Source organism: Erythrolamprus reginae, chromosome 2 (assembly GCF_031021105.1).
Source record: "Erythrolamprus reginae isolate rEryReg1 chromosome 2, rEryReg1.hap1, whole genome shotgun sequence".
Classification (NCBI taxonomy): domain Eukaryota; kingdom Metazoa; phylum Chordata; class Lepidosauria; order Squamata; family Dipsadidae; genus Erythrolamprus; species Erythrolamprus reginae.
The window spans coordinates 175,697,863-175,720,216 of record NC_091951.1 but is presented as its reverse complement, the minus strand read 5'-3'; positions in this window follow the sequence as shown (position 1 = coordinate 175,720,216).

Genomic DNA, 22,354 nt, shown 5'->3' with positions numbered 1-22,354 from the left:
CTTCCAGATGTGTTTCAGAGACAGTCCTTAATTTCTTCTGAGAAATATATGATGCCTGGATGTATTACATTAGCCAGATTTCCCTTTCCTACCAGAGTGGCATTGAAGCAGATGAAATTCTCTGCATTAACAAACCATTACAGCCTGGCCTACAATAGAGTATATTTTCTTTGGCAGGAGTAGGCGTTCACCTTATTATTCAATCAAGTTTATTTTTAAACAGAAGGAAACTATTTTGTGAATTGGTATTTGCAGTCTGTTAATATTTGCATGTAATTGACAGGCAAATGTGAGGCTGTCGAAAGCAAAATAATCATTTAGTCAAGCTGTATCCTTAAAACGCTTCCCTGCCACTACTGGGATTTAATGTGAATAGCAAAGCTTTGACTATGTGGCCTGACGTGTCTCTTTCTGAGACTTGTTCAGCAGCACTGTAGATAAAACAGAGCAAAGTTCAAGCACTATTTTGATATCCCCCCCCCATGGATGATTCATCATCACCATCATTCCCAACCGGAAGGAGGAGGGTCTGCCTTCCCACTTAGCATCCCGAGCCCCCTCCTCAAATACCCCCCTCCTTTCAGCTGCTGGAAAGCAAAGGGAAATTCCCAGGTGCTTCGGCCGGCAACAGTCGATGTTGGCAGTCCGGAGGCGGGGAATCCCGGCGGGGGCGGCAAACAAATGGGAAATCCCAGCGGTGGCAGTCACAATGCATGGGAATCCCTGCAGCAGTAAGAGAACACACACGTAGTAAGAGAGTGCATGCACCCGATCTCAGGTTTGTAAGGAGAAAATGGTTCTTAAGAAGAGGCAAATAAATCTTAAACACCAAATTCGTATCTCGAAAAGTTCGTATGTAGAGGCGTTCGTAAGTAGAGGAACCACTGTAGTTCAAAGCTGTCCCGCTTTATTTGGAATCTATAAAGATGCTACACAAATCCTGACATTTGGCTTCTTCAGGTTTTGGGTCCGAAAGAATGATTTGCATCGTTATTCCTGTTGATAGCCTGAGTCCTCTTATGTCATCCCTGACTTTACATGATGCTTATTTATTTATAGTAGTGTTTATTAAGCTGTGATATTTCTAGCTCTTTGCATGTTTAACTGAACGGCAGGCGGCTGAACTTGCGGGATGAACCTCGTGGTTGTGCCACTGCTTACATGCTCAACAGCACAACAATCCTTGCAGTGTCCTGCCACAAGAGGCTGTGCAAGTTCAGTGAGCCTCGCAAAGACCAATTTCTGATGGGGTTTGAGAAGAGAAACAAGCCAGGGTCTCTGCTGCTTTTGCTTTCTTTGCATTCAGCCAAAAGTTTGCAAACAACAGGAAGGTGAAATACCAAGCTCAACTTTCTCAGCTTACTTCCTAAGCGACCCTTCCCTCTTGCAGAGGCTTTAGGAATACCTCGCAAGCAAATTCACCCACCATTTCTCTGTGAACCATCCCACTCCCAACTGAAGAAAAAGCTAAAGCAAGAAGAAGTGACCACTCACATCCTGCTGCAAGTGGCCATGAGCGCCTGTAGAAGAAGTTGGGTAGTGGCGTGAAAGGTGTTGGGGCAAAGGAAGCCTGGTTGTGGCAGTCCTAACATAAGTGGGTGCAGGGTGCAAGGGGTAGCTCCTCACCCTAGCTTGATTTTTAAGACCAGCCAACTGGTGGGTGGGGCTTAACTAAGGTTTTTTAGGGGAGCTTTAGGGCTTATTTTAGGTGCAGGCATGAAAATCAGGCTCTGACTTGTTTTGGGGATACACTGTTTTCAGGGAAACACAATAGAAGCATTATTTGCATATTGCCCCCAACAATCTGTGTCATCATTTTACCGATCTCATATGAAGACTGAGTGATCCTTGAACTCCATTAGGATTGAACTCCAGGCCGTGGGCAGAGCTTTTTCTTTTTCTTTTTATTTATTTATTTTATTAGATTTACAAGCTGTCCAATTCCAGATGGACTCTGGGTGGTGTACATAATAAAACCGTAATAACAATAAAACCCCATCATTAAAAACATTCATTAATTCTAGGTTGGAGTAGAGTTCTATGCCTCAACAGCCCCAGGCCTGCCTGCAAAGTCATGCTTTTAAGGCCTTTCAGAAGGCCAGGAGGGTGGGGGCAGTGCAGATCTCTGGGAGAAGCTGATTCCAGCAAGCTGGCACCACCACAGAGAAGGTCCTCCCCCATGGCGCCATCAGTCAGCACTGGCTGGCTGATGGCACCAGGAGAAGGCCACCCTGTGGGTTCTGATCAGCCACTGGGAAGTGTGAAGCTGCAAGACTGCATTCTAACCACTGTGTCACCAGATCCCACCAACCTAAATGTTTAATATGGTCACAAAGATCCCACTAAAATAAGAGGTATATGCACTTTTGGGATCGATGCTCCTGATGCTTCTAATTGTTCCTGTTACTATACTTGTACAGTGACATAAACTCCCTTTTTGCCTGTCGATATGTTTTCTCTCTTGTTGTAAGTTCACTTACCCTTCTGCCCAATTCCAGTGTTTCCAGACGGCGACAAATGCTTATACTCCTCACTTTGGTTTTAATTAGAATAATGGGCTGCCCTTTAAGAACTCAGTAAATATTTCATTTTGTGGATGTAACTGGAAGCTGCAACATGCAAACCTCTGAAGATTTTGTACTGGAGAGTCTGTGCTTTTCTCCCGCTGCTGGGTATTATTGGTTGATTGGTGATATATTGCAATAATAAGAAGGGAAGGGAAAGCACCAGACCTTGGCAACCAGGTTCATTTCTTGCTCAATTAAGAAATCTTTCCAGATGTTCCTTCCTTGTTGGTTTGAGCTGGGGTGTTAGAGGACTTATTTTTAAATTGAGCTGAGAGCAATCGGTACGACCTGTGAAATACTTGGGAGCCAAGGAAAATAAAAGAAATAACTGAAGGCTTCTACATCTCGCAAAAATAGCTGCTGACAAAGGAGCAACAAGGACTCTGGAGAAATGGGGCTTCTTATCCTGATTGCCTGAGTCCATCATCTGACACAGGGTCACCCTGGGAACTTGTGGCAAGAGCAAATCGAACCTCTAACTGAACTTGATGAGAGAGAGAAAGGGGAGTAAAGTGCAAAGCAACCCAGATTGGAATCCTTCTCTTGAGAAAGACCAATTAGTTGAGGGCCAACCCTTAGAAGTACTTCAAGAAAGGCAGCCATGCTGATTTTATATTTCTGTTCCTGCAGTGATCAAGAAGGTATTGGCACAATAATTCCTAGCGTACTGAGTTTGGTCTAATGATTTTCTGGACAATTGTGCTCTTACAAATGAAGGAGAAGAATAGAATAAAATAGAATAGAATAGAATAGAAGAAGAGAAGAGAAGAGAAGAGAAGATAATTCTTTATTGGCCAAGTGTGATTGGACATACAAGGAATTTGTCTTTGGTACTTATGATCTTAGTGTATAAAAAAGAAAAATACATTTGTCAATCATCATGAGGTATAACATTGATTGTCATAGGATACAAATAAGTAATCAGAAAACAATATTAATATAAATCGTAAGGATACAAGCACGAAATTACAGTGATGTAGTCATAAATGCTATAAATGGAAGGAGATGGGTGACAGGAATGATGAGAAAAATAATAATATAAAAATTTTAAATAATTAAATAATAGTAATGCAGCCTTAGTGAATAGTTTGACAGTGGTGAGGGAATTATTTGTTTAGCAGAGTAATATACATATTACTCATATTATGTAGAATAGAGCAGAGCAGAGCAGAGCAGAGCAGAGCAGAACAGAACAGAACAGAATAGGAATATATATGTCCCAGGGTAATGGAATATACATGTCCCAGGATAATGTTGCAGGGTCCAATATGGTTTAGTCACCAGGATCAGAGGTTTTCACTTCCAAGCTTTCGGACTAGTGTTGGAGCCCATCTTCAGAGAATTTCTCTCTAGCAGAGTGTGCTTTTAGTAGCCAATAGCTCTTGGGATGTCAACATTGCCCAAGAGAGATGTCATGGTCAGGATTTTGAGCCCCTGTTCTTCATGAAAACACATTGCATCAGTTGATATCTCCTCTATCTCAATTAAAAAGATGGAATATGAGCACTGGAGGAGGCTTTCTACTGCAACCCTGCACGTTTCCTTGTGCTGATCTCTTCCTCTTTCAGTTGAATGCTGCCAGATCTCTTCGTGATCCTCTTCTATAGTTCCTTGTCTCTAGGTTTTTTTTAAGCTGTTGGTTCAAACACTCCATAAATATAGTTCAAGTGGAGTTTGATATAGTAGTGGTGGGTTGATGGTGGGAGGCATGTTTCTAAATCACAGAGAAAGTGTGCTGTTGGAGAAGGTAACAAGTTCCTAAAAATGCTTGAAGTCTTGGTGAAGGTTGAAGTAATCTATCATCTATCTGCTTGTCTGTCTGTCTGTCTGTCTGTCAGTCCTTATTTGTTAAATGAGTTTTGCCCCATTTTTTTTGCTACAGTTGTTAAGTGAACCACTGCAATTGATAAGTTCATAACACAGTTGTTAAGCTTCCCCATTGATTCTGCTTGTCAAAAGATCGCAAAAGGGGATCTCCTGACCCCAGGACACAGCAAAGGTCATAAATATGAACCCGTTGCCAAGCATCTGATCAAACAATCATGGGGATGTTGCAGAGGTTGTAACTGTGAAAAACAGTCATACGACACATTTTTCAGTGTCATTGTAACTTTGAACATTCCGTGAACTGTTGTAAGTGAAGGACTACCTGTACTTTTGTTTGGTCGGTTGGCATATTTTTTTTGCAAGAAAACAAAGCATTTCCTTCTTTGTATTTTGCTGAGAAATCACTGTAAGTATGCGCACCCCATTTGCAATAGCTTATTTTATGTTCAGGATCCATAGTAGAATACACATTATTGAGTTTTGTGTCTCCAATAAGGCTGAATAGGGGAAAAGCTGATTGCCTAAGCAGTAAATCAGGCTGTAATCCCATTACCACTTTCGGGTCTCTGCTTTGGCTTTTCAATAGCTGGAATGAGACTCATTGGAGGCAGGATTGGTTTTGCATTGTAAAGCAACTTGTACAAAACAAGAGAATTTACTTAAACACATGGGAAATTTCATATAACCCAAGGAGAACAGAAAGAGCAATCTATGCACACGCATAAAGCCAATAACTATTTTTTGGGATGGAACGGAAGCTTACAGGCAACATTTTTAGCAAATGGAATAGTTGAAATAAAATTAAACATTTATTTATTTATTTATTTATTTATTTATTTATTTATTTATTTATTTATTTATTTATTTATTTATTTATTTATTTATTATAAGATAGGAGTTTGTATAGTTTCAAAAGTAGTTTGCTGTGAACTAGTAAATCAAAGGCTTTACAAATTCTATGTAAATTGTGTCTATTGTTTTACCCTGATCAAGTTGAGTGGTCCGTATTTTTTTGCAGAGGAAGAGTTGAAGATTACAGGATATTTTTTTCTAAAACCAAATTGTCTGTTGGAGAGTAGTTTTGCTACAACCTTTTGTATACATTGCTTTTCCATTAATAAAGTTTGCAAATTATCTTACAATATTTTCTATAAAGTCCAGCCAGAAAGTCCAGTTGCCTCTAGAAAAAAAGAACATTTTTGGGACTACCGTGAAAGATTACAATCCAGATTTTTCCAAAGGAAAGAGAGCTGTGCCACGCATTTCTGAATGGCATATATTTGTACTGGGAAGATATGAAGTGGGTGTGCTTTGCCATGTTGCCATACTTGCTGCGGCAGATGCTTTGCTTTGCTTGAAGAAGTAACACATTCTGCCACAAACTGAACAATCGCCCAGCAGCAAAAGAAATGGCTCCCGTGAAAGCCATATTCTGAGTGAAGTGTTACATCTGTCATTTCAAAACGTGGGTGCAAGCAATACGTTGTTTTAACGTTTCACTTTAAGGTAAAGTTTCTTTGTCTATCACTACAGACCTGAAAATCTGAAAGTAATCCTACACAAAATCATATCAGATAATGCACATCAGACACTATTTCTAAAGCAGCACTGAAGCCGCTCTGAAAATGGCAGATATTTCAAGCTCAGCACACTTGGGAACTAATCTGGAAGAAGTAAGTAGCTTGTGTTTTGCATGAATGAGCAAGACCACTGGAACTCCCTGCCATTTTTGATCATAATTCAGCCTTTTAAAGCTTTTTCATACACCTGAAAAAATCTGATACTTTAAGCAAACTACCCAAACAAACCTACTCATTTGAAGTTTAAATAACTTCTTCTGCATCAAAAGGAGCAAAAAGAGGAGGTTTTTTTAAATCTTCAAAAATCTGTGCTAAAGGACCTCTGAAAGATCCATCGTCAGATACTCCAGAATAAGTGATGGTAAATCCTTGACCTCCCTAAACAGATCTGCAACATGGTAACTAAATAAAGGAACTTAAAATGCGATCACCACCACATGGTAGGCATGACTACGAATGATTGCTCTCATGATCAGATGGATGCTGGTTTGTGCTTTAGCTATCATCTGGCCTGTTTAACTGCAGAACAAGAACTAAGGAAGAAGCCTACCAGGTTCCAAAGGAGTAGGAATGATACTTGGGAGAAATGACCTATAGGATTTCCCCATTCTATAGCACAACAATGACCACAACAGGTTCTCTGGCTCTGGTTTAGGAGAATGCACTGTCCTTGAGCATTTAAGAATCCATTAAATTCCATAAAGCTGCAATAAGAGAAATACTATATAGGTTTACTGCCTCTGCAAGTCAACAAGGATTCTCTCTATCTCTGTCTCTCCCTGCCTCCCTCTCTATATCTGTATCATCCTATCATCTCTATTTCTATTTCTCTGTCTCTGTCTCTCTTCCCTAAGGAAGTTTTAATCTAATGTTAAAAGGTAAAGATAAAGGTTCCCCTCGCACAAATGTGCTAGTTGTTCCTGACTCTAGGGTGTGGTGCTCATCTCCATTTCAAAGCCTAAGAACCAGAGCTGTGAAAAAAAACGTCTCTGTGGTCATGTGGCCGCCATAACTAAATGCCAAAGGAGCAGGGAACACTTCCCACTACCTTCTCACTAAAGGTGGCCCCTATTTTTCTACTCATATTTTTTACATGCTTTTGAGCTGCTAGGTTGGCAGAAGCTGGGGTAAATAATGGGAGCTCACCCCATTATGAGGCACTAGGGATTTGAACTCCTGAACTGTCAATCTTTCGATCAACAAGCTCTGCATCTTAGCTATTGATCCACCATGTCTTTCAATCTAATAATAAATGTGCTTTATTCCTTCTGTTCTATCATGATGTGAGTCTATTTTATATGCCAAATTTTATTTGTCCACCATCTCATTTTTATTCTTAGGGTAAGGAGGGTGGCTAGGGAGAAGTTTATTGACTTCTTTATTTTCTGCTCTGGAGTTAGGTAGTGTTCGGGAAAGAGACCTTTCTTTAACTGCATTATCTTGTGCTCAGAGATAAGACATCTCCTCTAAATACCGTTATTATTTCTGAAAGTCAAACTAATATTACAATATAAGATGGAACAACAAATATTAATCCTAGAGCATAAATTCTATCCCTAGCCTAGGTGAAATTAATTGTAAAGATTCGGTGAGTTGAGTTCATTTTCTAGCAATAGAATACAAATTATTTTTATTTATTTATTTTATTTGTCAAGCATGTATAAGATAACAGGCATAACTATAATCATGTTTATTAATACATGAAATGGATACAAATAAATGGGGACACTAGGACAGGAAAGGTAGGCACGATAGTGTATTTATGCACGCTCCTTACAGACCTCTTAGGAATGGGTTGAGATCTACAGTAGACAGTCTAAGGTTAACATACCACATGCAATACAGAGGCATTTGTTAATAGCCAGGGGGTAAATTTAGTTTCTGTGTAACTGGTGTTTCCTAAGATCAAGTGGAAATACTGATATTGCCCACATAAATTCCATAAGGTGGGTTCTCAGCATTCTGATGAGGTCTGTGGGAATTTTGTCAATGCTTTTAGAGTTGACCACCCAGGATAAATCAGAAAAATTAAGCTAATAATAATAATAATAATAATAATAATAATAATAATAATAATAATAATAATTTATTGGATTTGTATGCCGCCTCTCTCCGTAGACTCGGGGCGGCTAACAACAATAATAAACACAACATATACAATCCAATAATAAAAAACAACTAAAAACCCCTATTATAAAACCAAACATACACACAAACATACCATGCATAACTTGTAATGGCCTAGGGTGGAGAGCTATCTCAACTCCCCCATGCCTGGCGGTATAAATGAGTCTTGAGTAGTTTACAAAAGACAGGGAGAGTGGGGGCAGTTCTAATCTCCGGGGGGGAGTTGGTTCCAGAGGCCCGGGGCCGCCACAGAGAAGGCTCTCCCCCTGGGGCCCACCAAATGACATTGTTTAGTCGACGGGACTCGGAGAAGGCCAACTCTGTGTGACCTTATTGGTTGCTGGGATTCGTGCGGTAGCAGGCGGTTCCGGAGGTCATCTGGCTCATTGCCATGTAGGGCTTTAAAGGTCATGACCAACACTTTGAATTGTGACTGGAAACTGATCGGCAGCCAATGCAAGCCACAGAGTGTTGAAGAAACGTGGGCGAATCTTGGAAGCTCAGAGGGAGACCACTAATCCCCAAGGATCTTTGTTCCTCTTTTTTTAAACACACTTTTTTTTTAATTTTTCCTATTTGGACTTCATGGACTTTCGGCTTCTCAAATAAAAAAAAGACCAACTGGGTGAGTGGAAATATCTGCCTCCCGAGAAAGACTGAAATGTGATTTAAAGGGGAAAGTGCTGAGAAAGCAAAGACAGAAAAGAAAAAAAAAACAACCCCAAACCCCCCCCCCAACCCACCACCATTGATTAAAAGTGATTTAAGAAAGATAAAAATGGAATACAGTGACAAGTTAAAATTGGATTTGGGGGAAGAAAGCTATGAATCAAGAATTAAAAGAATGATGAAATCATTAAATACCCTTGTGAGAATAGCAGATATTTGGAGTTCCCTTGTTCCTAGATCGGCTGCCTAAATGAAACAGAGATAAGAATGAAAGAAAAAGAGAACAGAAGGAAGAACAACCATAAAGCTTTAGCAGACTATAGCAGTCAGGACTGGATTCCAAAATGGTAGGTGACTGATCATACAGGACATATAAACATTGTTGACTAGAGAAGATAATCAATCCACAGATATCACAATATGGAGAGGTTTATCAACATGGGGCTACCTTTAAAAAGTGTTCGGAAACTTCAGATCGTGCAGAACGCAGCCGTGAGAGCCATTGTGGGGCTTCCAAGATTTGCCCACGTTTCTTCAACACTCCGTGGCCTGCATTGGCTGACGATCAGTTTCCGGTCACAATTCAAAGTGTTGGTCATGACCTTTAAAGCCCTACATGGCATTGGACCAGATTACCTCTGGAACCACCTGCTACCGCACGAACCCCAGCGACCGATAAGGTCCCACAGAGTTGGCCTTCTCCGGGTCCTGTCGACTAAACAATGTCGTTTGGTGGGCCCCAGGGGAAGAGCCTTCTCTGTGGCGGCCCCGGCCCTCTGGAACCAACTCCCCCCAGAGATTACAACTGCCCCCACCCTCCCTGTCTTTCGTAAACTACTCAAGACTCACTTATGCTGCCAGGCATGGGGGAGTTAAGATATTCCTTCCCCGTAGGCCATTACAAGTTATGCATGGTATGTTTGTGTGTATGTCTGGTTTATAATAAGGGTTTTTAGTTGTTTTATTAATTGGATTGTTACATGTTGTTTTTTATCATTGTTGTTAGCCGCCCCGAGTCTGTGGAAAGGGGCGGCATACAAATCCAATAAATAAAATAAATAAATAAATAAATAAATAAATAAATAAATAAAATATATAATGAAGAATATTGAAATAATTGCCAAAGGGATGGAAGAAAAAGTAACTGAGTGGAAAGAAGAACAACAGAGAATTTTATGAGCTTGGAAAGAAGGAGGAGAAGGAAAGGAACGGAAGGAAGGGGAAAATGTAAGAGAGATATTATAGTATTACTGTTGTGGACTTTTCTGAATGTACAATACAGACATGGAATGTTAAAGCATGACTTGAGAATAATAAATAACTAGGAACAAAATCTGATAAATGTAAAAGTAGTTCACATTCAAAAAAAGCTCACAGATTAGGCTACATTTAACATGGCAATGTGTATTTTGAGCCTTATTTTCATTCTTTTCTTTTTTTCCTGAAAATTAGCACTTTCTGTATCCATCCAAGATACTGTTTTCTTTTGCTTAATACAATGCTGAATGATTCTTTTGTTTTTAGTCTTTACTTCTTGTCCATCTATTTTTCTAAACAGAAATGAAGAGATTTTACATACTTTACCTTGTAGCTCCATTTGCTATAAAAACATTTAAAGTCAGTTCAGTCATAAATTCATAATTATTGTCTGAGTTACATTTTTCAGCTTCTATACACAAACTATTATTTTATGAGCCAACCAATTATATATAAGCAATTTAATACAGTAGTAAATGATATTTATTCCTGTAAAAGGTGGTAAATACAAGTGCTTTCCCACAAAATATTCTAAAGAAATAGATTTTTTTCATTGATTTACATTTTCTGAAAAACACAGATTGCTACAACATCTGTATAATACCCCCTTCTCTTTTTACATTCACTTTTGGATTTTGGATTTAAAAATGCTTCAAGGTTAAACATATGAAAAATGACATTTAGGTTAAAAAGGCAACTTTTATGTAGATATTTATGTATTACAGTGATCCCTCGAGTTTTGCGATCTCGATCTTCGCGAAACGCTATATCGCGATTTTTCCCACCCGATGACGGCAGCGAGCAGACGAAGATCGGGGTTTCCCCGCCGCCCACGCAAAGGGGAAAGCCCGATTCAGCTCCTCGCTGCTGCCGCCGAGCAGATCAGCTGCTGGGCGGCGGAAGGAACCTTCCCTGGGTCTTCCCAGGTGCGGAAGTAAAAACACCATCTGCGCATGCGCGGCCATGGAAAAAGGGCGCGCATGCGCAGATGGTGTTTTTACTTCCGCACCACTATATTGCGAAAAATCGAGTATCGCGAGGGGTCTTGGAACGTAACCCTCGCGATACTTGAGGGATCACTGTACTTGTTATTGGACTCTTAACCAATCAATCATTTCATCAATATATCTTGACATAGTCTTGGAAAGAGAGAATAAAGATTTGTACAAGAGAGAATTAACATAGTTTTAGGGAACAGAAAAGAAGAATATTACAAATGAATGATTGGTTATGCAAATGAGGTAATGGGAGGAACTTAATATCATGATTATGATCTGAATTATTCAGGAGATGGATTGCAAGATATGATTCATCTCACAGAGACAGATGAAAACATGTTTGGTCAAAGAACAGTGAGCTTGATCAATAAAGCATCAGACACAATCTTATGGGGGTTTGAGTAAAAATCCTTACAATAAGTCTTGCCCACAATATAAGAGGAAAACAGAGAGTTGCTCTAATGGGGCCTATAAAGCTACTCAATAAAAAATAAGAAAAGGGAAAAAACATTGACTCATAAAGTTCATGACCACTGATCAGGATAGGGGAAATAAAACAAGCTTGAATTTCAAGTAAAAGAAGGCAGAATTTCATAGTTAGATTGGAGATACAGTGTATGGACAATTCTTGTGACTGGAATACAAGAGATAAGGGATGCAGTATGAAAGGAATAGCAGACATAATAAAGAATGAAGAATATTATGATAATAAAAATAACAACAGAGTTGGAAGGGACCTTGAAGGTCTTCTGGTCCAACCCCCTGCTTAGGCAGGAAACTCTACACTACTTCAGACAGATGGTTATCCAACATCTTCTTAAAAACTTCCAGTGTTGAACCATTCACAACTTCTGGAGGCAAACTGTTCCATGTTTTAATTGTTCTTAACTGTCAGGAAATTTCTCCTTAGTTGTAAGTTGCTTCTCTCCTTATTTAGCTTCCCATTGCTTCTTGTTCTACCTTCAGATGCTTTGGAGAATAGGTTGACTCTTTCTTCTTTATGGCAACCCCTGAGATACTGGAACACTGCTGTCATGTCTCTCCTGGTCCTTCTTTTCATTAAACTAGCCATGTCCAGTCCCTGCAACCGTTCTTCATATGTTTTAGCCTCCAATCCCCTAATCATCTTTGTTGCTCTTCTCTGCACTTTTTCTAGAGTCTCAATATTCTTTTTTGCATGTGGAAACCAAAACTGAATGCAGTATTCAAATTGTGGCCTTACCAAGGCGTTATAAAGTGATATTAACACTTCACGTGACCTTGATTCTATTCCTTTGTTAATGCAGCTTAGAACTGTGTTGGCTTTTTTGGCAGCTGCTGCACTCCTGGGTCATATTTAAAGGGTTGTCCACTAGGACTCCAAGATCCTTCTCACAGTTACTACTGTTGAGCAATATACCACATATACGGTACCTGTGCATTTTGCTTTTCTTGCCTAAATGTAGAACTTTACTTTTTTCACCATTGAAATTCATTTTGTCAACAAGTCTGAAACGTCTTGCAAGAGAAAGACGAATTCTGGATATCATACAAGTTTCTCTTCCGTGTTCTCCTTTTTATTCATGTTATACACAATTCATTTCAGATATTCCTCTTTTTATGAAGTCCTTGCTGTTTTTCTTTCCAGTTTTGTTAACATGTCAGTCCTTTTGAGCAGGGGTGTGTAACCTCCAGTCCATGGACCTTCACTGGGCCATAGCATGCAAAAAACTAGACTGTGAAAACCAGAGGTGGGATTTATATAAATTCCCTACTGGTTCGCCCAGCACCGAAAATGCATTTTGCTCACGCATGCAGCTTGCACACATGGGCACAGCTTGAAAACATGGCTAAATAGGATGGCATAGCACCGGGATGGGGTGGGTGGGTGGTCAGAGGTGGGTGAGCAACTCATAGGTTGCTACTACCAGTTTGCCCAATCTGGTCCAAACCAGTTGCATACTACTGCTAACAAATGAAACCCCATCAGCACACAAAGCCATATTCCCTCTGGTCCAGGGGTGAAATGCTCCCAGTTTGCTTATGCCTATTGGAGAGCCATTCGCAAAGGGAGTGTAAAGTTCCACCCACTTGCCCAGACACTTACAAAGCCTTCTGTGCATGTGTGGAAGGAAAAGAACCCAAAGACGGCATCTGGGCAGGTGGGCAGAGCCTCATGTCTCTTTGCGACCAGCTCTCTTATGACCAACAGGCATGAATGAACCAGGAACATTTCACCCCTGCTCTGGACTACAGAAAAAACCTCTATCCACAAACCCAGTCCTTGATGGCCAAAATGTTGGGGGTCATTGCTTTTGAGGACAGATTAGCAGACTGTCCAAGAAACTGCAGACCACTGTAGTTCTCTGATCCTTTTTCTTCAGATAAGCATGTCAGGAATAATGAGCAATAAACTTCCTTACTTAGATTAAAATTATATTAAAAGCCTAACCGCACGATCAATATATTTTTGTCCCTGACATTTTAAGGTTGTCTCGATAGCAAATGTTCTGCCCATAATAAACTGAGTTATCCTTTTGCAAGATTTTATGGAGCTGAAGTTTGGAAAGAGATAAGCAATATTAATGTTGCGGGCCATTTACACAAATCAATGTGGCAGTTGACTCCAGAAACCATCAGAAGAAACAGCTGATCCTTGCCTGCCGTTTGCACAATATGTTTTTATTTCTGTCAAATCAGTAATGTTCTCTTCCTGGCACTAGGTCCTTGCCAAAATTCAGAGAAAATTGGCAAGATGAATTCAAATCTGTCAATGCACAAAGGCAAACTCATCTTTTTGTTTTTCTGTAGCCCAAAGTTAACACCGAAGACACATTGAATCCTTCAAAGTCCACCTCTCCCTGTCTCTCCATTTTTTTTTCTCAGCAAATATATTGTGGGAAACAAAAGGTTGGCATTTGTCCTCTTGTATCTATGTGGTCAAAGAGGGAAACTACTTCTTTTCTGAAAGAGGAGCACAATTTACATTTCAAATCTGGGATGTTCTTCTCCGAGTTCAGCTGCTATGTATTCTTTCCAATTCTGTATGGAATCCAGCATTCCAAACCACAGTCAAAACCTACTCATAAAATAATTATAAACATAAAGCAGATGGTAAGATGAAAAAAAAAGGTTAGGTTTTGATGATACTTCAAAATGCCCCTGTAATGCATATCTCCCAACCAGTCTTTGATTAGAGCATAGACAAAGATCTTAGGGGTACTTGATCTTGGTTGTTTTCTTGCACACTTTTCATTACCCAACTTGGGTAACATAATCAGTGTTAGTAAGGAATGGTGTTTGCTCTCAGTTTATATTATATTCTAGTGTCTTCTCTTGTCAGTGTTGGTGGGAGTAATCTTGGAGATTCTTTGGTTGGGCGGGTTACTCTTGGCTTGTTTTGCAGTTCCTTGATGGGGTATTGTTGATTGTTGGTCTGATGTTAATCTTGGAGTTAATCTATGCTCATATGGGCGCTGATTGCTGGTAGGGAGGGAGTTTGGCTCAAAAATGCTTTTTTCAAAGATTTTAAAAAGACAATTATGATCAGAATGGCTGAGAATCTCCACAGACACTGTTCTCTTTTTGGCTTATTGATTATCTGGTGGTTTTTTTGCATGGTATGTAGATATTTCTATGTCTAGTATCTGTTGATGGCAAATCTCTCAGAGTGCCAGGCTTCTAGAAATTCCCTAGCATTTTTGGATGTAGCGTGGTCTAGGATGGTCACAGTTTCTCAGTTGAAACTACAGTTAATGGATCTCATTTCAGCAGTCTTACATTTAAGAGAAACTACCTGCTGGATCTGAATTGCCCCAGAAGCAGAGTAAAGACGCTGAGACATGTTGTGGATTAAATAAGGGTCATTTTATTAAATTAACATAAATTTAAATAATGTAACTTTAAATACGTAAATTTAAATATTTAAATTCAAACATAACTAAGGACCTGCAGAGGCCAAAACTAACGGGGCGGAAATTCCTACCAGAAACCTCTTTGGCAACATTGGGCAAAAACTCCTTGCTGAACCAGGTGAAGGTAGCCACCTTCACCTGGATCCAAGCCACGCCCCTTCATCGTGTGGGAGGAGTTCACCCTCCAATCCCCATGGGAAATTGGATCCGGTGATTCCCATGGACATCCTCTCTCCAATCCCCGACGTTGTTCCAACGTCTAGTTCCTGGAGAGAGGCAGTCCATCACCCTTTAAAGGAGCATGTGCAGTCGCTTCTAATTGCCCATTTCCGCCCCTAACCTGCCAAACCCCAGTGACCAAAAGGAGGCCTATACTGACACCTAAGTGCGCCGCACCCCCTAACCAATCCAGTCCACACCGTCAGTGTGGAATAGGCAAAAAACGGCCGCCTCGTGCATTTTTACCCAGATTTCAAGCATTAATGGATTTCACCTGAATAAAGTGATAGGCAGGATGATGAGGAAGATATTAAGGATTTCTGCCTTTATCCCTCATTATTACTTTCCCATCTTTCTTGTGGAACAGACCAACAATCTTCTTGCTCCCCCCCCCCTTTTTAAATGACTTCCTATCTCCAGTCTTTATTATATTTTCTTATTATGTTTTGTATTTCTCCCCAGCCTTATCTTTCAAATTTTGATTTGCCAGTTTCACCTCTACAGGCTCACATAATCAGTTTCTATTCAGTAAAGACTCCCTACTTCTAATTCGTATAAAACTCCTTTTTTGCTTCCCCGCTTCTCAGAGAGCTTGAGGCTTGCCCGTGAAGGCTTCTTTCAGCATTTCCTCTTTTATTGTGGATTGCATGTGCCTGTGTTTTCAAGATCTCATTTTGAGGATCTCCCATTCTTCTTGGTTTCTTTATCCTTTAGGTGTGCAGGGGGCTCCATGGGGAAAGGGAGGGAAAATGAAACAGGTGTCGTAATATCACAAACTTCCTTCCCCCCCCCTTCATGCATCATGATGTTGCATCATGACATTGCATGCATGTATGTAAAGCATGGTGTTTGCATCACATTGTCATGATTCATGTTTCATCGTTTTAAGGAAACATCAGTATTTAGCAGATGCTTCTGAGGGGATGTGAGCCTTTGTGTGTGTATGTGTGTGTGAATGTTTGAGTTCATTAAGTTTGACTTTCCTGAAATTGTGTCAGGTGACCTCTTACCTTTTTCTTTACCTTGAATTTCAACAAGCCTTGGTTTCCTTCCATCCAACATGCATAACAACTTCACTCCATCAACTACTTTTTCTCCCTTAGTCGGAATTAGGTTGAGAACATCCAACCTAGTTTCTTCCATTTTCTTTTGAAAAATTAGTGTATCAGTGAGGTTGATTTTAAAAAATCTTTTGAGCTTTCCACTTTCAGCTGAGTTGACAATGTTATTCAAAACAAGAGGTAGGGAATGATGGCCCATTTATGACTTGTGGACTTCAACTTTGTTGTCCATATTAGCACACAAAAACTAGAGGCTGAGAAAGAGAACATCACCGTGCTTTGAATTTTCTACCACTACATTTTGAGGACTTCCAGCTATGGTTTATTTAGTTTTCACATTTTTGAATCACTCATCTCCCTTTCCTGCCTCCTACCTTCTTAATTATAAGAATGAACCTAATGCTAATGCCTAATGATACCATTATAATTATAATTATTGTAACTTATTATAATATATATCTAGTATAATATAAATATAGTGCTAATTAGTCTATGGCCAAATAAGCATTATTAATGCTCAGTATTTTTCTTTCTGAGTATGTTTCTCTGACTTTCTTCTACTTCCAATTTAGTGGGAGGGGTGGGTTCTGACTTACCTTGCTGGCAGTTTGATTTCTCATGTGTGTGCATGCTCAGTGCTAAAAACCAAGCTTCTACACATGTGCAGAAGTGAAAAACAAGATGGTGGCACCGATGGCGGTGCTGAGAGCCAGTTCGGGGGGGGGGGGTGTTTGGCCAGCCATCTCTGCCGGTTTGGCGAGTGGCGGAAATTTTCTGCTACCAGTTCTATAGTCTGAACCAGCAGGAACCCACCTTTGGTTTACAATGTCCCTGATAAGGTTAACAAGCTTAGTTTTTGTGGAGTGTAGTCTATCACAGTCTGGGAGTTCCCCATATTAATGGAGTAGGAGTGGAGTGGAATGAGAATGGAACGGAATGGAACGGAACAGAACAGAACAGAATTAATAGGAAGGGACCTTGGAGGTCTTCTAGTTCAACTTCCTGCTTACACAGGAAACCTTATATCATTTCAGACAAATGGTTATCCAACATTTTCTTATATACTTCCAGTGTTGGAGCATTTACAACTTCTGGAATTCTGAAAACTTCTGGAACACATATGCAATGGGTGGCTGCTTTTCCAGTTTCTAAGTGCACAAGAAAACCAGCGTGCCAGTGTGCCAGAACTTGGAAGAGCAGTGGGCAATGGCTTCGCATGCCCAGAAAGATGGCTCTGTGTGCCACTTCCGGCACGCATGCCATAGGTTCACCACCATGATTCTAGTTTGCTTCTCTCCTTGATTGGTTTTCATCCGTAGCTTTTTGTCCTACCTTCAGTTGCTTTGTAGAGTAGCTTTTACTTCCTTTTCTTTGTGGTAACCCATCTTTTTTATTTTTATTTTTTGCTTTTAGTGCCCTGTTTGCAGTTGAAGGCTGGAGCCAGCTTGCACCTTTCATGATAGTTAAATTTTCTGGAATTTGACGAAATGGTTAACAACAGAAATAACCCTCAATGCCTAGCTTTCTATTGTTCTATTCTGCTAACAGAGTGGTGGGTTGGTGCTGACGGAGCTGGGAGAGCCAATTCTGTTTCTTTCTAATCTTTCATTTTTGACTATTGACTATCAATAGAAAGGATGGATAAAAATTCAACGGGCATTAGTGCTCCTGGGTCTGGACTGCAAAAACTATGAACGACCAAACAGCAACCTAATTTTGCCCAGCTTCTTCTCCAGTAATATCACACTACTAACCAGAGCATACAAAACTTTCACCAGACCAATCCTTGAATACAGCTCATCTGCCTGGAATCTAGACTGCATTTTGGGCATAAATACATTAGAAAGTGTCCAAAAATACTTTACAAGAAGAGCCCTCCACTTCTCTATTCACAACAGAATACCTTATGCAACCAGACTTCAAATCCTAGGCTTAGAAAGCTTAGAATTATGTCACCTTCAACACAACTTAAGCATAGCTCATAAAATCATCTGCTACATCATCCTTCCTGTCAACGACTACCTCAGCTTCAACCACAACAATACACGAGCACACAACAGATACAAACTCAAAGTAAACTGCTTCAGACTTGACTGTAGAAAATACGACTTTAGCAACTGAGTAATTAATGCCTGAAACTCACTACCTGACTCTGTAGTTTCATCACCAAACCCTCAAAACTTTACCCTTAGACTATCCACTGTTGACCTCACCTGATTCCTAAGAGGTCAATAAGGGGTGTGCATAAGTGTGCCTACCGTCTCTGTCCTAATGTTTCCCTCTTATTAGTACCCATCTGATGTATATGAACAGTGTTTTATCTATGTATACTACCAACATGCACCTGACAAAATAAAATAAATAAAATGAATAAATAAATAAAATAACAAAAAGCAAAAGTTGCTGTATCTGTTTGCTGCCATCTAGTGACCATTTGATTTTTCTCATTTTGGATCTATTAGTCCTAACTTGCATCCCAGGTCCTTTGCTTTTTTTTCCTTTGAATATAATTTATCCCCTTTTGGTAATATAATTTGTCTCTAAGAGTATATGTAGGAATGGATAGGGATCAATCTGTCTGGTGAATTTGTCATTTTTCACACACATCCTGAATATCATATGTAGGTCCATCTGTGGATAATCCAATATTTCAAGCAAAACACCATGATCCATGGATAAGCTGACCTTCAAAAATTTCTGTATGTTTTAATTTTTCCAATTGGAAATCCAAGGAAATCGAATTATATGTGAGTGGTGCATTTTTGTGGTGTTTTTCTTAAGAAACCGAGGGTCCATGGATGTGCTGGAAGAAGAGGCATTCTGCCAATACCATCAGTCAAGGAATTCCAGCTGGTGGGATCCAGAGAAGGACCTTCTTTGCTATGGCTCCTGCCCTTTGGAAAACCCAGTTCCTGAGGTGAGATCCACATCCTCTCTCCTGGCCTTCGGAAAGAACCTGAAGACCTGGTTTTGCAAATGATTTTATTATGTACTTAATATAAGCTGTCTAATGGACCACAGATTGTTGAAGGACCCCCATTTTTTTACATGACAAGGTACTAGAGAGTTCTTGTAAAGCAGAACTTACATTATTATGGCATTTGCCAAAATTGGAGTTCTAACAACTGTAGGTGTATGTGAAAAATGATAGATAGGTGATTGATGGACAAAAAGATGCGGGCAGGCGGGCAGACAGACAGACAGACAGACAGACAGACAGATAGACAGATAGATTATATAGAAGATAGATGATAGATAGAGGTAGGTAGGTGGATGGATGGGTGGGTGGATGGATGGGTGGATGTTTGGAATCTAAGAACATCAAGAAGGAGAAATTATGTAGCAGCACTATGAAAAAGCTATCCTTTCTAGGATTCATTTCCATTTATTTATGCAAGCTAATTCCCTCTCTTCCCCTCTCTCTCCCCACTTCCCTCCTTCCCTTCCTCCCTCCCTTTCAGGATGCAATTGCCTACCAAAATTTTTACTACCATTGTGGGCGTATCTTATTCAGGACACCCTGCATTTTCTTTCAACATCTTTCAGTGCAAACTGAGTGCTCTGGGGTGGAGCTCCATTTTCACTACCCCACTGCTTTCCCATCGTCCATGCAGTAGCCCATCCCTGTTTTTAATACTGCATTTTTGGAGGTTTTCTCATCCCCCTTTCCATAATATTCCAAAGACAGATGCCTTCTTATCTCCAGTATCTCTGGTCATGCCTTTCTTGCTCCAAGATGGCTATTCTGTGTTTCTCAAAAAGGAAGAAGGATCCATGCCGGCTTCCTTACTTAAGGAATCCCACAGATGAAATGGGTTTTTATACTGTCATCTCCCATCTTCTCACTTAACTACGCTAGCTATCAGATCAGTTGTGTGCAAAACAATGGAGAGAGGCAGCGAAGGGAATAAAGAAAACAATAATGTTTCCATTCAGCAAGGTAATATAGTAAAATATGGTTCCTTTTAAAAAGTTAAGTGTTTTCTAGGCTTGGGCAGAAGAATAAACAGCTGAGTTATCTGTAGTCTCTCTTTTATTTTCAGCCAGTGTTGTCGGGCTTAGTAAATTTTTAAGCAGCTGTCAAAGTGAATTTATTGTAGAAGTGGTCTGCAATCTTGCGTAATCCAGAAGGGAAAAATCCCACTCAGTGATTTTATACTCCATCCTTTGTCTTTAGAACACTTTAAAAGCTTCCCCCATTTAAGATTCAAAAGTGCCATTAGTCAAAAAATTCAGCTCTGGAAACTCTGTACCTAGTCTTGACAGCTTAACTTCTGAGATGCCTTAAATGGCTTTTAAAGTGATAGAGACATTCTTGCTGTAGATATTGATAGAGGAAACTGTTGAAATGCAGAGGTTTAGAAGATTGCAATTGGATTCAGAGAGAGAGACACATAGAGAGAAATTGACACACAGAGAGAGACAGAGACAGGGGGGCAGAGAGATAGAGAGCAGAAATAGATAGTGACAGAGACATAGAAAGAGAGAGACAGACAGATAGACAGACAGACAACAGACACACACACACACACAGAGAGAAAGACAGACAGGGAGACAGAGAAACAGACAGACAGGGAGACACAGAGAGACAGACAGATTAAATAGTGGATTTGTGTTTTTACAGATGACAGTTTTGTAATTGTGTGGAAGATCTAGCTATCATCTTCCCGGCAACAATATGGATGTGATTTATCATTGCCTTCTTCTGAGTTTCTTTTGTTCTTTCATTCTCTCTTTCTCTCTCTCTTTCTTTTTTTCCCCTCCAGCATTGGGATTTATGGGTATGTATGCCCTCATCCAAGTATTAACAAAGTCTCAACCTCCGGAGGTTTTTGACATTGGCCAAGACCAGCTAGAATAATGTTGTCCCCTACTTCTGTGTGTGTACGTGTATATAATAAAACAGTAAGAGATACACATCATCATTATAAAAATATTTTTAAAAATAATTATTAAAAGTTTAAAATATCATTAAAATTAAAAAACAAAGAAACTGCAGGGCAAGGAGAGAGTAGATATGTCAACTACAATAGAGGAGCTCTCTTAGGATATTATAGATAGTCCTTGACTTATCACCATTTATATAATGACTGCTTGAAGTAGTGATAGCATTGAAAAAAGCAAGTTACATCTGGTCCTTGCCCCTAGGAACTTTGCAGCATCCCCAAAGGTCATGTGATCAAAATTTGGGTGCTTCACAACTGGCATATATTTATGGAGTCTGCTGCAAGGGTTCATGTGATTTCTATCTGTGACCTTCCCAGGCACCTTCCAACAAGCAATTTGAATGGGGGAAGCTGGATTCACTTAACAGACATATGATTTGTTTAACAACCATAGCAAAAATCACGGCCACTCATGCCTTTATAACCTCGATGTTCGACTACTGCAATGCTCTCTACATGGGGCTACTTTTGAAGAGTGTTCGGAAACTTCAGATTGTCCAAAATGCAGCCGCACGAGCAGTTTTGGGCCTCCCAAGACACGCCCATATTTCATCATCACTCCGCTGACTGCACTGGCTGCCAATCTGTTTCTGGACACAATTCAAAGTGTTGGTTATGATCTATAAAGCCCTACATGGCATAGGACCAGACTATCTCCAAGACTGCCTTCTGCCACACGAATCCCAGCGACTGGTGAGGTCCCACAGAGTTGGTCTCCTTAGGGTCCCATCAACCAAACAATGTCAGCTGCAGGACCTAGGGTAAGAGCCTTCTATGTGGGGGGCCCGGCCCTCTAGAATCAGATCCCCCAGAGATTCGCACTGCACCCACCTTCTTGCCTTCTGAAAGAGTTTAAAAATTCATCTTTGTTGCCAGGCCTGGGGTTGTCAGATCTTCCCCCTGACCAACAAAGATTTTTTAGTATGGTTGCTGAATGAATGTAAATGGAAGTCTTTTAAAATTATAATTTGTAAGCATTGTTTTTATGTATACTAATTGGATTGGATTGGTTTATTATTGTTTTTGTTTTGTATATATTATGAGCCATCCCGAGTCCTCAGAGAGGGGAGGCATACAAATCCAATTAAATAAATAAATAATATAATATAATAATATGATGAGTACAAATATATAATATGCTCACTATCAGGTAAATTGCTATAATCAGTGAAGATGAACAAGTATGGTCTGAGCCAGTTTAGTGTATGTT